Source organism: Cyrtonyx montezumae, unplaced genomic scaffold (assembly GCF_038088225.1).
Source record: "Cyrtonyx montezumae isolate F1298 unplaced genomic scaffold, pur_monq_1.0 scaffold_3, whole genome shotgun sequence".
Classification (NCBI taxonomy): Eukaryota; Metazoa; Chordata; class Aves; order Galliformes; family Odontophoridae; genus Cyrtonyx; species Cyrtonyx montezumae.
The window spans coordinates 40,997,065-41,021,436 of record NW_027072034.1 but is presented as its reverse complement, the minus strand read 5'-3'; positions in this window follow the sequence as shown (position 1 = coordinate 41,021,436).

Sequence of the window (24,372 nt, the reverse complement as noted above, 5' to 3'; positions counted from 1 at the left end):
TTGCCTCCAAGTGGAAAAGGGCTTCTAGGGATACAGTAGGGGGATGTGCTACTCACCGATGCCCAGCGGTTCTGTTGGACTAATTGAATTTTAGGTAGCTCTGGCACAGCAGCAGTAAAGTAGCACACCTCAATAACATTTTGAGAGGTGAACCAGGAGGCAGAATAATGAGGAAGGAGAAATGAAAGGTGAATTTTTCAGAGGTTGAGGACAGGTTGGATATCAAATAGAAAAAGTTCCAGTCCTTCAGGAGAGGAATGGAATGGTGACATAATGAGAACTGTCCTAACAAGAACCTCTGCTCTTTTGGTAAAAATACTGCTTGAAAATAACTTTGTTAAATCTCTGGACTCCATGCTCTCAGACCTAGTCCCAGTCACTAAAAAGAGTGGGGAGCTAATGGAGGGAGCTGTTAGGAGTGCATGACTAAGTTAGGAAAATAAGGAGAGATTGGAGGGCAAACAGAGGACTGTTGGCTCAGTCAGAATTTCTGCTGATGATAAACCAGAGCTTTTGCCTATGTGAGACTATCAGTGTTTGGCCTAGTAATTTAGAGAAAAAAAAATGTGTAGATGAGCTCAGAATCCACTTGCAGTTACCTACCGGTAAATTCAGATTAACTTCATTCACTGGTGTTGCTTTAGATTTACAGCTTCAACGAGAGCTTATAATAGTCTACTGAGAATTTAAACTTTGTGCCTGAATGTGCAAGAGTGAGAACTGGCTGAGCTACACAGGCTCAGCACAGACCATTGTACTCAAAGAGGAAGAGGAACTTTTTGCTGGCATCCTTATTGTGTTTCTTGCGTTCTTATATTCTTCTCCTGCTCCAAATGTGTCTACAAGAATGAAAAACTTGCAACTACAAATGGGCTATCAATTTTTTATTGTTCTTGCACTCACTCTTAGGATAATATCCAAGGGCCCGTATTATTAATTCTACAAATTGCATGACTGGGTTAGATGACCCATCAGGCTCCTCAATTGTAACTTATCTCATTCCTAGAATCTATTATAGCGCAGATGTACATCATATTCCTTTATTTATTATTATAAGAGATTGTATTGGTGCATTAAACACTTCTTTAATAATCAGTGGGCACACCAACTCTGCATCCCATGCTTGAAGATAAACCCTCCATTGACAAGTTTCAGAAAATGAGGCTCTCTGAAGAAGAGAAGTGATGTGAGCAACCTATTTGGAATCACCTATGTTCTTCAGCCAAGTGCCAGCTGAGGATGCCAGGAATTCAAAATCAAGTCCATTATTTCTGGATGTTCACATGCATGCCTGCCGCATGAGCTTTGAGCCAAGAAAGGATCATCTCGTGAGGTAGCCTTGTGAAATAAGATAGCTCCTATCTCTATAACATGTGTCTGATTTCCATACATCTATTTTTTTCTCGTTATCTCTGATATGTAGAGGCAGCTGTAAACTGTCAAACCAGGCATCTGAGCAGAAAAGATTTTTGTTTCAGGCACTCCTATTTGTGCCTTAGAAAAGGTTATCCTGCATTGAAACCCCCACAGATATGAGCATTGGCTAGTTGACGACCCTCAGAATATTACTGTTACATCATATGCTGAATTTACATCTGCACTTACGTATTTATCTTTGATAGGCAAGGCACGTAACAAGACAATCCAGTCAGAAGAAGTTAGGCACGGCATCCACTGAGGCTTCCTTCTGAACTTCACTAAGCACACGTGTACCTTAGGCAACACTGCAAATCCTTTCCCTGAACTGCTCTTAGCTATTAAGGGAAAGTATGTTTACCCTAAGGAACTTAAAGGCTGTATTTAATGTTCATTCCTGAAAAGGGAGAAAACGGTTGAGATTCCTTTCTACAAAGTCACTAAAATTAAGTGAGGGGCAGGGAGGAAATTCAAAGATGTATCTTCTTATTTGATCTCTTTTTTTCCACTGTGGCTGAACAGTTGACATGGCTTCCCCACTCAGCTCTGCTACAGTTACCAGTTTGCATGATATGGTAAAGGCTGACTTTAATTTTTAATAAATGTTCTTTGAGAAAAAGAACTCTTGGCTAAAGTTCTAGTCCTTTGCATTTTGAAGCAGCAATTAAGCAATTAAATTAAAGCCTGTAAAATAGCAACTCTTTCCATTTTAAAACCACTAGCATCTCCACCTCTTTGAAAAGCAGTGATAAAAATGCCTCAGAAATTCTTTGAAATCAGATATCTTACAAGTATCTGATCTTCATCTTTAAGATAGTGGAAAGAACAGAGGTTATGCAAAATCCATGTATTCCTTCCAAACCAGAAGTGTTCCAGTTTCCCAGCTTCCTAATTACCTTTGCAACATCTTTTTAGCATTACTGACGCTCTGTTGCTTCAGTGCTATAGATTCAGGGTTTGATCACTTAGAGAAGATAAATGTTGATTTTTCTTGTTTCATCCCATCTACTTTGTGGTCTTTGCTATCTCTTTCATTATATTCCAGATATAAACAGATTCTAGCTACACAGCTTCTCTTCTTTCAGTTTGACTGTTTTCAAAACGGCAGTATTTTTGGCTTCGGCATCAACATGAGGATAATTACCATGTGGTCTCCATTTGCCTGTAGGTTGAAGACCCCCACCCTAGATCAAAAACAATTTCAGTTGACTGAAACAGCATTTCCCAGCAAATGGAAATGATGCATATCTGGCAACTTTTCAGTGTAAAATGAGTCATCAAATCGTACTGAGTTAAGTGTCTTCACCCTTCCTTCCCCCAGCTCTTAATTCAATAACGGGTAGGCAAAGAACAAAGCCTCATCCTCAGAGTATGTATAGAATACACAGAGCCGCAAAGATAAACGCTCGACTGCCAGGGAGCTACATAATGAAAAAGCACATAATTTGAGTCAGATTGGGGTGAAACTAAAATTGCAGCGAACTATTTACCAGAGATTCAAACTGTGGAGAGAAAAAAACTGTGGATAAGAAATGAAGTATTGAAAAAATTCACTGCTACTCATACTTCAAATTAAAAGTGAAGTTTAGAGAAGAGAATGCTGTTAATGTTACTCTAAGAATTTCAGTGGTGAAATACAAGCTGCTCTAAATCAGAGGTGGCTCTGTGAAGTAGTGTTTGTGGCAATATGTGGAAACATTATATGAAAGGAACAGAAGGGAAAGGAGGGGAAGGAAAAAGGGAAGGGAAGGGAAGGGAAGGGAAGGGAAGGGAAGGGAAGGGAAGGCCTGCAATGACTGCAGTAAGGGAGGAGGGCTGTATGTCCTGGCTGATCCTCAGAGCTACCAACCACAGTTATACCTCTGCTCCATTTGACATGCTGGTGAACTTCAGCCTTTTTAAAAAACCGTTTGTGATGTATACATCCACTCAGAAGATTTGTGCACTGCCCTGTTCTGTGATTATATGAACCCATATCAATGCCTGAAAGGACAGCTCAGCTCTGGAGTCTTGAGCACGTGGTGTTATATTTTTTTACACATTTGACTTCTGGTATTTGATCAACCTAGCAGTACAACTTAATACAATTTTGTGATAACTGTGGAAAGCAGGAGGAGAAAGATACCGCTGTATAATTTGGTCTCTGCCTCACAGCACATTGAGTTGTGGGTAAACTATTCATTAAGAAATAGACCTTGGTACGCCACACATGCGCACATACCTCAGTATTGCTCAGCATCTGCAACAGAATGTGCACAGATACCTGTGGTCATGGACAGAGGCGACCAAGCAGGCTCCAGCCACTACTATCCCATCCCCAGTGTCTCCACTGGCTGCAGATCAAGGGATGCTTCTGGAGCAAGGAGTAGCTGTGCAGCAGCAGCACGGTGCCAGCCTCAGGCTAATGCACTTGCACGGAGCCTCTTGGTGAGATCTTCAGATGGTGCTGTTGGACCTGTGCCACCTGAGGCAACAGAGCGACGCCAGCCAGAAGAGCTGGGGCCTGGCCTTGAATTTTTAATGCGGGTAATTTGTTTAGACCATGAGATAGGAACTGATGATCAGCTGAACTGAGAAGCTGAGAGCTTCAAAAGATGCCAGAGTGTATGATGCGTTTCTCTATGATCTTTAAAAAAATATGGGATTGCTTTACTTTTTCACCCCTTCTTATCATCCTTCTTTCCCAATCTGCAAATTCCTTTCCTTTTAGCAGGCAAATCCGAGTTTACAGGCGCTGTGATTCTGTATTTAAATGTCCCTGCTTTCTTTTTAAATTACATATATATATTGAACATTTTTATCTTTTTTTTTTTTTTTTTTTTTTTTTTTGCAAGGCATAATTTTGCCTCTGAGTGCACCAGCATTTCATGTTTTCCCTTGTTATGGCTCACACCCGGTGTCGGAGTCATAAAAGCAGCTACTGTTCATTCACATTTGAGGCATGAACAAAGGGTGCTTTCTGTAGCCCGTGCACCTGGAATGTGAAGCGAGAACGGCAACTTCTGCAGCCTGCTTCTACCAGGTGGCGGGCCCTTGCTAAACCAGGAAACTAGGGAAAAATGGTGAAAATGTTAAGTGCTTTGCTACATTATATTTTAAAGCATTAACCTTGTTTTATGTTGATTGCATGTTTCATTTTTAGATTTAAAACCCCTCACTGTTTTGAATTGCTCAGCCATCCATCAACACAAAGCAACAGAACTGTCAGCTCCTGGAGGATTTTGCAGCAAATGCTGAGCTACGCTGATTGTAAAGTTTCTGTACAATTTTTGTTAATGTGGTGCAAAATGGAGATTGTACTTCTAACAGACAGAAAAGAAAGGGGAGAACTCCCTTAATGGTTTTAGATGAAACAAATGGCTATTAAAAATGCATTTGTGTTTCTGCCAAAGCAAAACACAACAGTTACTTGTTTCCTCTAACAATAGCTTAACATTCATCTTCTCTGGAGGACATTATGCTATTAGGTAGCTATCATTCAGGCAGTACTCAGGGCAGATTAGGGAAAAGAGATGCAGAGGCGAGTTGCCCATGTTTATCCCACCTCCAAGTAGCTCAAGAGTAAAATATGAGGCTACAGTTTTCAAATATGTTTACGTTCACATGGTTTATATTCTCTTACAGAAGCATTGTACATCTGAGCTGATGGTTTTGTACTACAATATTGAAAATAGCATTTAGCTCATATTTCTGTTGAATTGGTACTGAAAAGAGCTTGCGTGCCAAAAAAGGGCCAGAAAAACCTGCTGTGTGGTTTTAGAAAGCGTGGTTGAGATCTGGCAGATACAAAGAACTAACAGCAGCTCTAGCAAAAATAATTTTACCTTTGTTCAGAGGAGACGATTGACTACTGAAAAATTAGAAAATAAAGCGTTAGGACAAATACAACTTCAGCATTGGTTCCCCAACAGGTTTTTTGGACCTGAAGCCAGATAAACCTTTCCAGAATTCCCAGGATTAACATTCATATTATGTTTATAAAGTTGTGCCAGTGACTTTTCTGCCTTCACAGTCTAACTGATGTTTTTAATATCCTGAATCCCCTCTGAGGAAATGAGACTTTGCCAGTAATTCAAGTGGAAGTAAGATTCGTCTAAAACTGAATACATCTCATCAGTACCTTGAGCTTTTATTTCCCTCAAACCATCAGATAAATATAATATTTCTCTGTTTACTTTCTGTACTTGAATATTAGGAGTTGCTTAGATCTTCCACTGAGGCCAGATTACAGTTGCCTTTTAAAAGGAATTAGGGTTTCCCTCATCTTCTACCTGTTATTTTAGCAGCCTCTTACCCTTCTGGACATGTAAAGCCCACCTGCTCTCCTCTTTTTTCAGAGGCTTTAATTTGCACCTGGGCTGAAATCATCCCTCCAGGACAGCCAGGTGTCTCAGAGCAGGCCAGGTGCCCTGTGCTTCAGCTGCACCTATTGGTGAGCACATTTGTCTCCAACAAGCTCGCAAAGTTGGTATAACTGCTATGTATAAGCACAGTGCCCTCGTTAGGATGGGAAATCTTCTGCTAGGGATATCTGTCTGTCTTCTTACCCTTTTATATAGAAGGAACAATGCAAGGGGTGCAAGGTCCTGCGTGCAACCAGTTAATACATTCTAAAACAGGTCTGAGCAAGTTGCAGTTCCTGCCACAGTGGTTTACATAATTCCCGTCACAGGCAAGCTTACTTCTCCCTCCCCCTTTCCACCCACTTCCGCCTCTTTGAAAGTTCATGTTTAGTTAGTAAGATTTGTATCTTTGGTACAGTTTGGTCAAATTTGATCAGATGTGATGTGATGTTCAGATCTCCTCTGTATTCACACTCTTCTGTATATTTCCTATCCTCCTGTTCCCACGTGCAATTACAGCATCTATAAAATTCTCTCCAGTGAAAGAGTTACTTCAGTTTCTTTCAAACATTCTCCCGTTTACTTTCTTTTTGACCACACACTGCCTATTTCTCCTCTTAAAATTGCTTCCTGTTTATCTCCTAGTTTTAGCAACTTCTTTCCTGCCTTTTATTCACTTCCCTACGACATAGTCCATGCTCCATAGTCACCAAGTTCTCCTTTTTCTTACAAACAAGCCACGGTCCATGAATTGGCTTAGTCAGCCTAAAGTCAAGAACCCTTTAAATCAATGTAGTCTAATTTTCCTACACAGCAGAGATGTGGGAAAAGAGGTAGCCTTGCCATAGAAAAGATCTTGTGCCATGTGGTCTGTTGTGGCAGCATTCTCTGGTTGGTTACAAGTTTTTTCTCTTTGTCGGTCAGGATTTCACCACAATTTGTTGAATACGTTTTCATGCCAGCCCAGTTGCCTGGCTTCTTCTTAGTCCCCATTTGGTTTTACATGCCTGGGATACTTCTGGTTGCCCCTTACGTCTACTCTTCTTTCTCTTTTGCATGCTTCTATTTAGCAACATCCATGTTACATGCATTGTCCCTGAAAAGATTTTGCCTCAAGTAAAAACTTCCACCTATGATCAATGGAAACCTAAGTACGTCCATGCTCTTGCTGTTACTTTTTACTTCACCATACCTCTGGTGTAAATCTTACTGGTTATGCAATATCTATAAATACTTTGTCTAGTCTTTCTACAAAGTACTCAGCATACTTTCAGGCGCCACATAAATTACAAATCAGAGTAAACAAGAACAAGTTAAAAAGCTATACCAAGTTGCCTTCCATTCCTCCTTGGTGATTACATCATATTGCTTTTCTTGTCAACAGCTGCCCATTTATTTTTGCTGATCTTTTGCTCTCTTATGCACAGCAGAGTCTCTCCCACTGGAAAGTGACTCTTCTAACTAATACTGGGCATAAAACACCTTAGGGATGAATATTTCATCCTCTATGTTCTACTGTCAACCTTTACAATATTGGTTTCCAAGCTCTACACAAATTCATTGCACATGCATGTGTACATGCTTGAAATGTATATGTAGTACAGATAGATGTACATATGACAGACGTATGCATACACATACAGAGAATGAACAGCGTGAAATAGAAACATTGGAGAAAAGACCTGCCAGGCAGCAGGCACCTAGAGACCTGCACATCTTCTCTGTTTCAATTCACAGGAGGTGGACCAGTACAACGAAGCAGTCATGGAGTAAAAGCCATGGGGAAGTAACACAAAAATTTACCTGATCCTTAACACCAATTTTTAACCTAGCTGTTGTCCAAAGAGGCAAGCAATAAAAGAAGATTACAAAAAAGGCATCACCTAGCCCTGTTAACGTAGTCCTTCCCCTTCCTATACAGACTGTAGAACTTTAGCAGAGATACATTTCTTCCATGGCAAGATATACTAAATCACATGCTATCAGGCAAGTGACCACATTTACAACTGTTGCATACTTTGATCATTAAAAGCTTATGACTTATATTGACCTTGAAAAAAAATCCCCAAAACCAGATTAGAGAGCAAATGGATTTAATTTTTTGGTCTTTGTTTTAAAGCCAACAGAAATCAAGCTCTTTAATTTCAGGCCTGCTCAGGGTGTTTCATGAGCTAGAACAGTGGAAATCAGCATCAGATTGGACAAAAGCTTCAGAAAATGTATTTGGAAAATAATGATATTTGTATTAATATCTTTCTTTAAAAAGTATGCATTTTAACTGAGAAATGTTTTACTCTGTGGACTAGGATTATGTGATATAGAACTGCAGAAAGCCTCAGTCCACCAACATGACTTTTGGCAGGCTAAGGCAGAACCACACAAAATTAGAGTGAGAGACAGAAAGTAATGATTATTTGAGCTGTAGGCTAAAGAAGCAAGAATAATAAATCAGGTTCAGATATACAGTCTAAAGCTTTAAAAGTTTTCAACTGAATCTTAACATTTACGGGTTATTTAAAAAAATAATAATCAAATGCAGTTTATAAGATTTGGTGGCTTGGAAATGGAGTGTTAATAAATGAAGACTTGCAGTAGAGCAGAGGTGCACTGGAAATGAGCACATTTCTCTCAATACATGTTGGTCTAAAGTGTTATTAAGCTGAGCTTTTGTCACCGCTTTGATTATTAAGAAGCAGGAAAAACTTTCAAGGGAAGCAGAGAAAGCCGTAAACTTCGAGAGTTTAAAGATGAAGTGCAGTGCACCTGGCTGTACATTGGTTTTCTTGTCTTATCTGCTGAAAGAAAGGGCAGCTCTAAGTCCTGCTCAAGGACAGAGGACAGGTTAATCGTCTAAAGGCTTTCTATATCCACAGCTCCCTTAATCTTTACCCCAGAATTCAGTTGATTTACTACTACTCAATTGTTTTTTACACGAGGAGTATTTCACTTCCAAAGTCATACACTTTCAAAACAAAGTAGATATCCCCTCACTTTAGCTACTGAACATAAATTTATTTAATTTTCAATCAACAGTGCTCGATGTCACATTTTAGTTAGGATTTATCCCATTAATAACATGGACATTTTGAGGGGATTTATCCCAAGAGCAACATGGACATTTTTTGGTGTTTATCCACTGTGTTGTGGCAACCTGAGAAGAATCATGACTAAACTGCACATGTATGCAGTAAGTGTGTATCGTCTGGAGTCAAGCAATATATTATTAATAGTTTGGCTCCATTGATAGTGTAGACTTAGGATGGAAAGACTGAGACAGTTTTCAAAGATAACATAGCCCGGTGGAGTAAAGTTGAATTGGCTTTAACTTGAATATTTAGTTTAAATGAGGCTTCTGAAGGGCTGCATTATAATGTTACAAAAAGAAAGGAAGGCCAAAATAATATATCTTCCTGTATTTGTTCTCAGTATATAAAATAATCAATAGGTTTGCATTTTTAGTTTTTTTTTTTCTCTACATGTGCTCCTACACCTTCTTTCTATCTAAAGTATGGGAATTTGTCTAATGGCTATATTTTTATATGCTCAGATAAAAAATGCTTGCACTAGGCCTGTGTGCTGACAGGGGTTTTGCTTGCTAGATTCTACTATATCAAATTACAGACCAGGAAAAGGAAATCTGAGGGATTAGATTTATATGCAAAATGCATATTCAGAAAAAACTTGAGATTGAAATGTTACCAACTGATAGCCAAGCTTATTTATAGTATTTATAGATGTGATCATATTGCAGACCTGAATCATACATTAGAAAAATGTCAGAGTTGTGAGGTAAGGAACACAAAGACTAAGCCTGCTTATGCTTGGTGGCCAGAGGCAGGCCAGGTTCTGTGGCTCCAGCTATATGGGATGCTTCAGCCCCTCCTCCCTAGTTCCCCATGCTTTCTTTTCAGCCTCCTGCCCCAGCCTACTACATACACAGGCCCGGCAATTTTTCTCTTCCCTGACTTCTTTTTAACCTGCTTTGTGCATGCAGCTACCTATCCTTCTGTCAAATCACTACTGGTTACCTGCCTATTTCTGTTCATGTTACCTCATCAGAGTTATTTTTTCTTCTGGCCCCACATCTTTCTTTCTCTTTGTTCTTAACTATCTGTGTCTCGCACCCTCTGTAGTTAATCAAGCAACTACTTTCCCCTTCGGTTAGTTGCCAGAAGTATGGAGGTATGATAAGCTCAAGAGACATCTCTTACTCTTAGTTTCAGCATTAAGCATCACAGTAGTGGTAGTAGCTGTTGACAGATCAAAGAAAAAGCAGTTTCTTGGAAGGTGCTTAAGCTACACTCCTCCATAACAGCCATATTCTGCTGTGAATGTCTACGAGGTCTCACTTAGCCATTTCTGAATCAACATTTCTAATGGAATAATCAGGGATACCCCAGGCCCACCTCCATGGCACGTTTTTAAGATATTTCTCCAGAGCACAGAGAAATTCCCAACAAGTTAGCAATGAGACACAGGTAATAATTTATCTAATTTGGAAAAAAATAGAGGAGATTGTTTCTTACTTTATTCTTGGGAAAGGAGAATTTATGTTAGGTGAAACGTTCTAAGAAAATCTAACTATAGTTCAAATTGATGTTTTTGGAAAAGTTAAAAATCTTAATATGCAAAATGATGGACAGTATTACATGTGTTCTATAAAAAAAAACGATGCTGGTGCTGTACAATGCAGTGCTACACAGGCAGTTGAGTTTGCCCCCACTAGGCTTGGGTGGAAGAAACAGAACAGCCACATAAACGTTTCCCTCCTGCAATTGCACTTGTCATGACACTCTGATGTCATGACTTCTGAAGAACAGAAAAATTTTACTCAACTAAAAATTATTTCAACATGAACTTTATGCAATAAGGAACTGGACACTGTGGGTAAGATTCATTTGGCTGAGGATATGACCAAGCCACTGTACAATCCCCATTATGGTTAGAAAGACTATTATTTCTAGAGTGTGAATCACCTCATTCTTGTGTAGGTATTATACGACAGTGTAGAACTGCCTCTACCTGCTCACTGATGTTAAAGAAATTTATGGTGACTAGCTTAACTAACTAGAGTTAAATGTGACAGACCTCGCCTACTCTGTCCTTACCTCTATATCAACTCAAAGTGGAAGATGACTTTTACTCTCTGTAATTGCACAGGAAACATGAAGCCACGCTGAGGTACCATTGTATAACAGAACTCAACTACAATGTTCAAGCACATTGGGGTATGAAGTGATCATGTCAAATATCATGCACATACTTTCTAAGAGAGTCCAGAATGTGGAAAACCAGAGAAACACATCCTGAAATCAAGGAGCACATCCACAAAGCCACAGTCTCTTTGTCTTTACTGAAATGAGCAATGCTTCTCGACAGGGAGAAAAAAACAGAACTACCATTTACATCATTGTCTTAGATGGCCCAACTTCAAAGGGATCAGCTTTTGAGACCACTTCACACAGAGAAGCATTTTAGCATTTGATTCTGCATACCTTTTAACTCTGAACTGTGACCTTTGGCGAAGCACAGTGGGAGGAGCTTGCCATAGTAACTCCTGGTATATATAATGCTGTGGTTTGCTGCATTTTGTATATGAAAAAGCTATATAAAACCCAAATTGCATTCTTATTCTGCTTCCCCTCATTCTCCCTCCTTAATGCAAGAGTGTTCTTATTGGCTCTAGTAAAAAGGTTCTCAAGTGCATTTTAGGCAGAAGCAGGAAATTTGCTTTCCTTGTGGATCAAACAGACTCTAACTAGTGATACAGCACAAGGAAAGGGAAAAAAAAAAGAAGAAGAAAAAAGAATTGTTTAACACTCAGCACTAGAGGAGAGTGAAAACAGAGCACACTTTGAAGAGTTTCCTTACTGCAGCATAGCCCTGCGTAGGAGTCTCCACAGTCAGACTCAAAACATTTTTAAGTTCCTCTGTTTGTTTAATTTTTAGGTCGGGTTTTGGCACTGTGCTATGACTGACACAATATAAAAGAATAAAGGCCCAAACAAGGCAAAGGGAAAAAAAAAACACCTTAGGAAAATGTGAGACTCAGTAAGTCAAGCTGTCTAAGAAGTAGGGCAGTTTGGGTGCCTTAAGGACTGGTACAAAGTTACATCTTAGATCACAATGGTTATCTACAGGTAGGTCTCCTTCTAATAACCAAATGTCATGGCCCAGTTGGGAACTAAGAAATTATTTCCCTAAAATTGATCTTAATTATAGTATCTGCAAAAAAGCAAGAATAGAGCTAGAATGCTGAACGGCAGAAAAAACTAGAGGAACAGTATAAACAACCATTCTGAAAGTTTGTTACCATAATAATACTTTAGAACTAATGTGGTTATATGACTGCAAATGCCTCTCCTCTCAGTTGTGAGTCTCTGAAGAGGAAGTGAAAAACTGGAAATTCAGAATCTCATTTTCTTGGTTATAGAAACACCCTTTATTACCATTCTGGACTGCACATACTCTGACAACGTGTGAATGCATTCTACAAATTCTAAAATTTGAACTAAAGAGAGTGCTTCCACATGAAGCACAGACAGACATACGACTCAATTCAAGCTTAGCTAGGGATTTGCACACAACAAGGCTGTTTTCACCCACAGGGTGAAATATCTCTGTTACGTCATCCTTGAAGTGATGACTAGAAGTGAGGAAATTATTATCTTAAGGTGGGTTACATTTAGCAGATTTCCTTTTGGCAAAATAAAACCATATGGCAACACAGCTCTCACTTGGGAGGAGGTATAGCAGGAAGCAGCAGGAAATGGTGACAAAGAATCATGCCAAGAATACCTGGCTCACCTGTTTGCACTGCCCCAGTCAACAGATGCCACAGCCTCGTGGGAGCTTACCCGATCTTCAGAGAGATGAAGTGAGGAAGAAACATTTATTACTGTTATGATCTTCCATGAAGAATGGCTACATAACAGCTTGAAGTGTCATTCTGAATACAAAACACATCAAACTGAACCTTCCTCAGTTTTGAGCTCGTAGTGATTCAGCAGCAAAATTCCCTGCTGAAACTGTTTTGCAAAACTGAGTATTTTGAAGGACAGGGCTGTGCCCTCTCCTGCATGACCTCACACATACAGCTATAACCACATCCTCTGAGCTGAATCGGCAACATCAGCATCAACAGAAAATGTATGACAATGTCAAAAACTAGAACAATTTCTATTAATTAAGAAAACAGTGTAATGTAGAAATTATAATATTTTACGTTATCAATTACATCTTATTCTATATGAATTGAATGAACTAGCTTTTTTTAAAATTACAGTTATAAGAAATGATACATGCCAGTCAAAACTCTTTATCCATGATTAAAAAGACTAACTTATTGAGAATTCTAAATCTTTTACTTTTTACTGATGACTATCTGTGACTGTACTACAGAAACAATCTGTTTTGATACTGAGCCTTTACGTAGCTATCATATGTCCGTTTGTCTGCAAATTTACTCCAGCTTTTCTTTTTGACAAGAGTCAGTCGAGAGTATATTCCTGAATCTATTTTGGACTCTTGTAAGGGCTATGGCACAGTCACAGCATGATAATGTGATCACAGCAGATACGTCTTATAAACTCACTTCAAGGGCTGAATGAACAAGATCTAGCAGGAAGCTCAACCTCAGCCATCATTCCACAGAAATAAACAGATTGCAGTTCAAATTTATGCTGCCAGTGGATTTATATTCTGCATTGCATTCCATTTCTTCCTAAAATGATCATATGTAAACTCTTTAGGTCCTTTCTAAGGCAGGAATGAGTAAGACAGAGAAGGAATGATGTTTGCATGGTTGAGGTTTGATAATTTAGGCTCTAAAACAGATTATGAAGTCCAGAGCAATACAGACAGTGCAGTAGGGATATATCTCATATAGATAGGAGATTGTAAAAAAAGATGAGAGAGAAGGAATCTTTTGTCAGATTATCTTTGCAGTTGGATTACTACAAAGCCAGAAAAAGAAGTGGTAAAAAACCTCTATAAAATAGAATATGTATTTATGGTTCCTTACCTCATAGTTTAATGTACAGTCCCACAGCTACTACTTCAGGGGACTGAAGAAGGAGAAATAGCTGTGGTACCTATGAAACACTGCCTGCCTTTTTGGAGCAGCCAGCTGGAATTGGCTAAAATGCAGAATGTCACATCAAATCTCATACAGATGAGAGGTTTGTTTGCTTTCCAGTAGAGATAACAATCATGATGAGCCAGCAGAACTCGGTCTGCAGCAATATGAAAGACAGCATATGAACATTTACTAACTCTGAATAACAGGATGAGCCAACCTGTAACTGCACCACACCTTTGTAGGGTCACGAATTTATTTATTCACTTATTTTTCCTTTGTAGAGCAATGTCCAGAGTGTGGCCTTTTTCTTCTCATCTCTTCTGTAACCAATTCATAGTCTGAGTCCTAACAACCATGGTTTCAGAGAATATGGTGTGCTGGCACCATGACAGCTTTTCTTCCTCTTACAGACTTGGAGAGCCTGAAAATTCTCATCTTTTTTTCAGAAACAGCTAGCTCGAGCGTGAACAAAATCCTCCACAGATGGGGGACAAGCTTGGGAAACAGCAGTATAAGAGGTAATATTTTATAAAGAAAATCATGAATGATTCCAAGAAAGAAATTAGGAAGAAATCATCTTGGGCTTACGTGGAAAAGCAGTGTGATGTAATGGAAAATGTATTGTGTTACAGCCACTGGTCTCATAACAAAGGGAAAACTGTGAAGCTCATTTCTGATGATGTAAAAAATAAAACAGAGTACGTTGATAATGAGCCCTGAGCATTCTTTCTTTTCTTTTTTCTCCTATTTGTCACCTTTGGTCTGCTTGGCATTCATCCAAATTAGAAGTCTGACACTCGTTTCTCTTTAATAATCACTCTTGGAAACTCAAGAAGCACTCCCTTTTCAGCTCTGTCAACAGGGAATCATTAACACCGGAATATATGTGTAAGATATATATATATGTATATGCTTAATTGTTTTTACTGAAATGCTGGGTACCCCCTGCCGTTTAATGAACATACACTGGGTTAACTACAAGGGCTGCTACCATTGCCATATTTGATTACATGCTAGTGGCAGATGAAAGCTGAAAACACACTTATCTTTTTGACAGTAAATATGATTTCACTTTTTTGGCTTTCACATCAACCTACCCTTTTCAAAGTAGGGCAGACTAGCAAAGGCTGTCAAAATAAGGCTAGCAAGTAAGTGGAGTAACAGCTCTCCATAGAGCTTGATTATTCTTCTGTGAAAGAGTCTGTAAACAAAACCTTTAGGCTTTTGTCTACCAAACAGTGCTTAGAATTTTTTTCCAGCCTAGCATTTTTAATATGTGGGAACATGACTGCAGTGGGATTCAAGAGCACTCAACATTTTTGAAAGGAAGGCAATTTATTCATGTAACTAAATGTGGTTTCAGAATTCAAAATGGAGGTAAAAGACCACATTGTTTTAGAGAAGAGATGGTCTGTGTGTGTGGATCATCTGAGCTGTGTGAAAGAAGTTTTCCCTTTGCCTTGGCTATACATATGTGTATATTTAGACTTTATTTTTCCCTCTCATGTTTTATGCTGTGATATTAAACTAGCTAATTGGAGGCCTGACGTCCCTTCATGCGACAACCAGCTCTTTGACATGACCAGGAATCTCTGGACCATGCTGCATGCATTACACACATGAAGACTCAAATCCATTCCCTTCCTGGGCACAAATTCTGGCAAAATATCTGATAGAGGGTTTAAGAATGCTTCTCCTCGCCAGATCAATCTATCAGCTTTTGAACATAGCCAAGAACTTGATGCAAATCTGCGTATGCATCAAAGTAGAAACATGTGATGTTTCTAAGGGAATTTCCCTTCCATATACCTATGATATACAGGGTTAAATGCTCCCTCAACCATCCTTTGACTCCGTGGCCATCCTCAAACTCATACCATTAAGCATTTTTAGACACCAAGGGGGATATCCACACCAATTCTGTCATGTGGAAATGTCTGTTTTTTCAGTCCTGAACTAGACAGGGATGGTGGACCCAAAATAAGCCAAAGACCACTGTGACTATGTAGCAGAATAAACAGCTTAAGTTCCAGTGCCTGGGAAGTTTCCCTGGCACAGCTAAAGCTATTAGTATGGATGTGGCCATTTGTGCCAAGGCAATTTAAGTGGCAGTTGAGCCTGGACATTTTTACCACTAGCTCTGCATAAATATCAGGCTCAGATGTCTAAAAGGGAAACCGGTTGCATAACAGTTCTTCCTGAATTTAGCTTCAACTAGCTGAGTGGTGGGTATCACTCCTACAAGTTTTTGGGTAGGTTTTTGCTTGAGGTTGAAAAAGTTATTGCCAGTGTGAGTTTGGTTCGTGTCCTACTATCTGAGATCTTCTAATCACTTAACATTCTATCTATCTTCCAGTCCTCTTGTAAATACATTTTTGGCCTAATTTATTAGGCAATTAAGTTTTAGATATGAAAATGCAGAAAGCAAGGCTTAATGAAAATCTTCACAAAATACCTACATTTGGGTGCCTAGACTGAACAAGATTTTACAGTCTGGTTGACTTTTCCTCACATCGGGGACTTGCTGGAAGTAGGCACTGTTGCATCATCTTAGTTTTAGTCACCAGTCCGTATATACATCACAAGCTTTGGACCCACCTAGCAGAGATAATATATATGTCTCATCAAAATGGATATTTCAGGAAAACAATTTCTGCAGAGCACAAACACTAGTGACAGTGACCCTCCCCAAACCTCACCCAAACTGTAAAGCTATTTCAATGCAGCCAGACTGCTTGTGTCTTTGCAAAGGAATAATTCCAAAGACAGACACCAGTATGATCAACAACCAGGAAAACAAAGGGTGTGGCAAAATGTCTGTGTTGCTTACAGCCATAGCAACACCCAAGTTTTGGTGTTGTCATACAGTTGAAGTGACCTCCATCAGTGTGACTGGGCAATAGACAACTGTGCTCAGAGCCACAAAACGCACATAAGCATCTGTATGCAAACACACCAATTCCCCAGCTCTACAGAAGATCAAATTCCAGGACAAAGCACAACTGATGATGCACATTTACACGAAGGAAACTTTTGGAAAGTCAAGATTAATATCACAGTTGTCTTCTGGGGTAAGTAAGTAAAAACTACAGTTTTTGAAATACTCTTCACTAATAATATTACTTTGAAAGCAGCTTACATAATATCTTTTTACATATGCAGGGAAAACATCTCGTATTTTATTTGAAGGGCCAGTATTTTCCCTTGAGATTTTCCATATAGATGTACATATTGGTGTGATCTGAAAAAACAAACAAACAAAAAAAAACCAACACAACTCGTTATTTCTAATAACACGTTACCACTAGAACTGCCTGGAAGTAGCTTTCTGATGTAATATAAACTTTAGCACTTCAGTGGTTCTCCCCTTATTTTTCATTAGAAAATCAAATCGATGTGGATCTTCCTGCGTTTTTTTTTTTCCCTAAATTTTCCTTTTTCAGTTCTTTTCAAAGCAATGTAAGAAAATGAAGATCATATTTTAATAATACTACTAAATGTAGAAATAGGCCTCAGAGATATTTCAGATTTTTGTAAGGGTATGAGGAGCTCACAGTTGGAAAAATAATAGCAAGATGGAACCTGAAGCAATGTGTTCCCTTAGGAAAAACAAAATATACTGCAGTAGACTCCACCTGAGTTAAAAGAACAGCACTGCAGTTTGTGATGCTCCATGAAACAGTGCAGTGTGTTGTGATTTTCTTTCTGGATGGGAAGATCTCCAGACTGAAAGAGGTATTTTCAGTGCTATCTTGTAAAGAAGTGAGGCAATTATTTCACCCTTAGTGAAATGAAATAGAAGTGTTAGCAAAAACTGTGTAATGTTAATAGGATATACTCTGTATTCAGGACAAAGCATTTTTATTGGAATAAGTAGAGAATAGGTGTATGAATGCTAGCTAAGTGGTTCCTTTCTCCCCTTTTGTCACAGAGTAAGATCTGCATCTCAGGTACATTTCACATACAGTAGTCTTATATTCTTTGTGTTGAAGAATGTTTTTATTTGAAGATTCTTTTCTTGAGCATATCATTAGAGATCTAAAAACCCATCTGAAATGTTCATTGTCTTATTTTATTGTGACAGAACATGCCATGGACATGAACTCTATTATGAGCTGAGCCTCCTTTGTACCATGCAGATGTTTTAACCAAGAGTTTTGAAAAGGATTCCTTGTTCTTTTATTCTGTATCTGCTTCATGTTATTTAGGCATAGCAAAATTAAGAGTTACAAAGAGAGATGTACATTTTACATTTGCGGTTTCCAGCTGCAAGTCTTAGTACTTAGAGGTACTCACTAACTATAAGATCATGCAACCTTTGTCTTAATTGGGTAAACAGGGTGTTGGAAGTATCACACAGCAGGACCAAACTAATTAAATACTGTTCAGATTTCTCACTGGGGAGTTTATGCAACCACTGAACTATGAGCAGCAGTGCTGCAGCTAAGAAACCATGTAATTAAGGTATGTATTTGGGGGAACAGCTGCCTTTCCTTTCCTAAAGAAATGTTGTAAACAAATTACAGCATTTTGGTGAGATGGAATAAAGTAAACCTTGCTGCAAACACAGGTGTTTCTAACAAAGCAAGTGAACTTTTAACAGACTGAGTTCTCATACTACAGGCTTATGAATAAGGACTTTAAAAACGGTCATTGTGGGCTGAATTGCCACAGGTGAATGAATTTCATCACTTTAATTCTAATTCTCCACTCACAGCACTAAGAACCCCAGATCCCACACCTACGCTGGTCAACTCCTGAAGATTCACAACTGTTTACCATACAGAAACAGACTGGGCTACATGTTCATGAAGAAGGACAGCAACAAATGCAGCCAACCCAGAGAGACCAACTCCCTTCTACAAGAAAGGAAACAGGAAACAAGAGAGCCAACAAAGCTAAGGCTTGGAGAGTGAGCGCTTGTAGTGATGTGTGCTTCTTCACCTCATATATGTCACTCTGCGGGTTTTTCCTGTTCTTATTACTTCAGATAAAATAAATTCAGATGACCAAATTTTGAGATGGGACTTTACCTTGCATCTGTACATAATTTTTCACACAGTTGCAAAGTGCTCATGGGAACAGAGGTTTCTTTGAGATAAACTGTTTTACGTGTTCATAGGACAGAAATCTTACAAGAAGTATTATTTGAGGCCTTCTGAACATTATCATTATGCAGGCAAATCTGTGCTGACTGCTGGACAAGAGCAGCAGCAACAAATTTAACTTATCATCTAGAGTAGCTCTCCGATATAATATCTGAAAGACACATCTGGACTTACAGGTCTTTCCCTTGCCTTTGCATATAGGTCTCTCCAGGGCTCTGTAATAGCTTTACTGGATAAGTAGTAAAAAAAAAAGGACAAGAGGCAATCCATTCCACATTTAAGCTGTCACGGTCTTATACAGCTCTCAAAGTTAAATCATAAAGGCTAAGCCCAAGAACAGAATCACAGAACCAGAACTGTAGGGGTTGGAAGGGACCTCCAGAGATAATCTAGTCCAACCCCCTGCCAAAGCAGCTCCCTAGCCCAGGTTGCACAGGTAGGCGTCCAGGTGGGTCTGGAACATCTCCAGAGAAGGAGACTCCACCACCTCTCTGTGCAGCTGTGCCACTGCTCTGTCACTGCACTGGGAAGAAGTTCCCACACACATTCATGTGGAACTTCCTATACTTCAGTCTGTGGCCATTTCCCCCCCATCCTATTGCCACACACTGCTGAGAAGAACACTTGAATTTCCTGTAATATTTGTTCAAATTATCCTCATGGCACTAGAATTGTATTTTTTTGTTTTTTGTTTGATCATCCCAAAACTTGTTATTTTCTTTATTTCAGAAACAGAGACTAGAGATAGGATACATATCTAAATATCTAGAACAGCTTCCTCATTTTCACATTCAGATGTCTCTCAAGAATATATTACTGTGAAACCTGAATGAACATTATTCTCCCCTCACCCAACCAGTAAAAAACGGAGTACTTGGCAGGGGAGACAGCCATGGAGTTCTCTAACATATCCATTGTCTGGATGCTTTGCAGGGGAGGCCTGTGCTTCCTAACATACCGCTCTTGAATTTAGATGTATCCCAGTGTTCCACAACACAGTTCTCCAAGGGATCTAGGCATGACAATTCTCCAGTGATGGCTCTCAGCGCATAAACAAACATAATTATTTAAGAACTAAATAAACAGAAATCATTATTATTTATGAAAAGCTTAAGGCTTAGGGGTGAGAATCAGAAGACAACAGGGTAGGTGCAGGGATGCTTAAGGTGTTCAACAGGGCATACTGAAGTCCTGAATCTTTCTAAGTTTAGGCATCTCTGTAAGGGGGCGAGACAGATGCCAGTGTGGCATTTACAACCTCTCAGAGATTTGTCTTAGAGCCAGCTGAGATACTGCCATCCACTCAAATAGAAAACTGTTTTACAAATGGTATCAAATAGAGATTACGGGTGGCTGCTCTCTCTTTTGCTTACCGGACTGATAGAGGTGTGAATACTGCTTACCTATTTCTTGTGAAATCTCATTCACATGCAGATATATGACTTCATCATTTACATTCCAGAGCTGTAGGCATTGTAAACTTTTCTGCTTCCTGAACAGGACAGTTATTATTATTATGGTTACTGTTGTTGGTAGTGTTTTGCTCACATTAATAATTTGTTACCTTTTTTTTTCAAAGCAAACCTCAGTGTTATTCTAAATCAGAGACTGGAAGCTGTTACGATCTCAGCTCACTGCAAGTCTGTTCTATTTGCCTTCAGTAGACTTCTGACCCAAAACTACAATTTAAACTTTTTTTTTTCCCTGTGAGATGTACAGTGCCCTGTAACCCCAAAGTCCAGATTCATCTGGAAAAGCTGCTTTGCCTGATGATCCCTCATGTACTTAGATCATTATAAAAAACTCCTCGCAAATGGAAGTTGAGTTAATGCATGGTCTGGTAGCTGAGGGAAAATTTTCTCCAGTGTGTTTTACTTTTAGCACACATCTGTCTGCCCATGAATCAGTTTGTTCTCAGAACTGCAGTCTCTTTTGTATCAGAATAGCTGTAATGTCCCTCAGTTTTTGAAGTGTGTTCTGAACCCAGCTGAGATTTCTTAATGCACATAAGAGATGAAAGTTTGTTTCTACCAACTTATTTCTACCTGGAACATACCTCAACAATCCCTTGACATTTTTCTCTTTTGCTGACTCAAAGTACTAAGAGAGAAGAAATAGAAGTAATCTGAGCTATTCTTGGACTCCATGGCCTAAGAGTAAGCAGTTTCTCTAACTGGCATAAAATCTGAAAACAGAATTCAGTTTACAGTAGTTCTGGGAACAGAATTTTGGTGTGAAAAACGCTGTATGTATGCTAGGTACACATTCAACAGCTGGATATCACAGTGTGTTTAGTGTGAATGTTGTGGAAAATCTACATTTTTTATTTTTCCAGAATTTATAAAAAATGTTTTTTTTAAGTTACTGCCATTTCAAATGCCATTCTGAGAGCGTCTGCACTTCCAAGCACATTTTCCAATTTGGAATTTGAATGTATTTCAAAATTTTCTTTGAACAGAGATGAAAAAACAAAACAAAACAAATATAAATGAACTCTGAAAAATGTGATGAACTTGTGTAAGTGGAATCTATTGTTATGAAAGCCAGAAAGGGTGAAGAATTGGATCAGATGAGGTAGGAAGCTTACTGCTGATAAAAAAGAGTAGTATGCAAAGTAACCAAAGGAACATTTTGCAACAAGAAATACAAATGCAAGCAGCTGCTTTCATTATGGATAGCAATTAAACGGGAGCCTAAATGTGATTTTCAAAGACACTTAGCACTGGTTAAACTTATTTTCTGTAGTTCTGTAGTTCTTGGGACTTCTTCTGGTGAGGTTGGCTGAGGAGAGCTATGCTCTGGGAATCAACATGGCTCTCTGAAACCACTCATACCTCTCCTGCCCCTTTATTCTGGAAAATCCACATTCACAGAAGAAAAACTTCGGAATGAGGAATGTGAGGCCTTATTTGCTGAGTGACTTTGCAATAGCAACTACAGTGATGCAAGAGTGGGTTTCTTCAGACCTCAGCCACACAGAGCATTCACTCTGTGCCTCTCTAGCAGACAGATAGCTTGTTTTTTGTTTCAGTCAAATCCTGCGAGCAGAGGCAGGCAGCCTGATATTCTACAGTGGCAGAGTGTTGTTAGTCTTTGACAGAACATATGTGTAGCTGAGTTGAATCTGTGAACTGAGCATCATTTTCTCATTCCTCTGCCTCTCGGAGCTAGTTGTGGCCTGACCTCAGTGGCCTTACAGTGCCTGGCAGTTTCTGCTTTCTTGCTTTGGTCATATAATGGTCAAGCAGAGGTGCAGTCATATATTAGCTTATGCTGTCTCCTTGTATAGTTATTGCTGTGTGCTGTTAGCGCTCAGCGTACCCTTCAGTGTGGCAAAACAAATGGAGGGGTGCCAAAGATGAGGATCCATGAGAGGCAGCAGCACTGAGTATAGGAATGAAATTCTTGATTATGCCCACGAACACTGTAGAGAAGCCTGATTAAAATGTACATCAGTTGCACGGAACAGTGGGGGAGTAACTTGGCCACCTTAAGCAGTTGTGGCAATGGGCGCATTGTTTCCCAGATCGTGGGATCTCTGAAGCAGAATGCTGCCAGGCACTGCTCTGTGCACAACAGCAACCCTCAAGCCATTCATCTCCTGCAGATCTCCTTGTGAACCTCAGTTTTAATTTCCCTCTGAGTAGGATTGTGCCAACTCGATGCAATCAGGTGTCCTGCTCCCCTCTTCAGCACAGGCAGGCACTCTTCAGAGAAGGATGCTTTTGCTCTGCAATGACAGGAGGAAAAGGCCTCCTGTGGTTTCTTCCCTGCATGAATTTGAGTGGCAGAAAGCCAAGGAATAATAGAATGTGCGCACCTATGGAAACTTCTGTTGAGGGATATAATCTTCACAGCAGCCCTTTCCACCAGCCTTGGAGACTGTAGCCCAGCAGTTGCTAACAGTGTGTTCTCAAATATTCATAAAACTATGCAGTCTACCTTCAAGCTCAAAGTCACAAAAATGGTAATAGTACAGACCTTCCCATTTTACCGTTCTTGTTTTTTTTTTATTTTTTATTTTTTTGAAGAGTCACACATATTTTTGTTCTGGTAATGTGAATTCTTTTTTTCACACCCGCACTTTTGAAATTGCAGTTAGCAACAGCATAATTTCACATTCAATACTTCTCACTTATGGTTTCCTTTTACTGCCTATGACAAGAATTAATCCTTTTTTCTCCATTTTCGAAGAGCAGAAAGCATTTTTAAGGGGAGAGCTCAAAACTGAATGCAAAAACCTGCCTTCTTTCCTACTGCTGAAATCTAACAGTGAAAATTTAATCTATTCTAGTGCAAGAAGTAACTGTGACTATGTCACTAAAAATGCTCACGTTGCATAAAATTGCAGGTACACTGTTAGAAAAGAAACAATGATAAAATCCTCGCAGACTTGTTGGATGCGGTAGATTTAGGATTATCTTTTTCCCCCAGGAATAAAAACAAACAAATAAAAAATCCTGATTTAAATCTGAGATTCCTATTTGGAAAATAAGCACCCTTTGTGTAGATAGATGCCACGAATAAAGGAAAAGCTGAATCAAGATATCGATTGTGCTGTTACAGAATAAATGCGTATGCTTAAAATCAGAGTTCCTTAAGCTTACTGCTTTAAAGATCAGAGTTGGGAACAACAGCAAATCAATTGAAAGGTATCAAATATAATATGCTACCACTGCTGGAAGTAACAAATTGACTCTGACTTGTGCAACCAGTTCACACCATATGCCTTTCTATTCTAATGTTTCGGTGAATTGCTTGAGTAAATAAATTAATTGCACCGTCATGAGGAAACGCGCATGGAATCTGCTTTACCACAAGGCAGAATGTAACTCAGTAGGCAACCCAAACGGATGAGCAGCAGAGCTGTGGGGAGCTTCGGCAGCATTCTTGGAAAGCCACCATTTTTGCTGCAGCAGCAATTATACAAGAACTGGCCTGGACTCGTGGATATGCAGCTTTAAATAAAACTTGGTATTTACTGAAATGCTTCGGAGAACAGTTAATGCTCTTTGCTCAATATCCTTCATTGTTCCAGCAGCCCTAGAAGAGGAGTTGCAAGAACTCTGGAAAAGTTCCCATAGCAACAGTTGAGAGGACAGACCATTTTCCTTCCAGCCGAGGATAAGCAGCAGCGACACTGATTCTGGTAAATTGCCCTTCTTGTGCCCAGCGGAGAGCTACACTGTGTTACCATTGCATACAGACAGGCGCTATTTTGACTGCCTCCTGAAGAGAGAAGACTGCATCTCCTGTTAAAATTATTATATTCTTTTCACTGCAACTAGGACAATACCTCTTTTCAAACTCAGGAATGAGAACAATGAGAGTATAGCCTGCGCTCAGACATCCTGGTCTGTAAATAAGGACAACAGTGGGGCTTGGTGACCGAGGCACTCATTTGGGATTTGACCGCTTCCTTGTG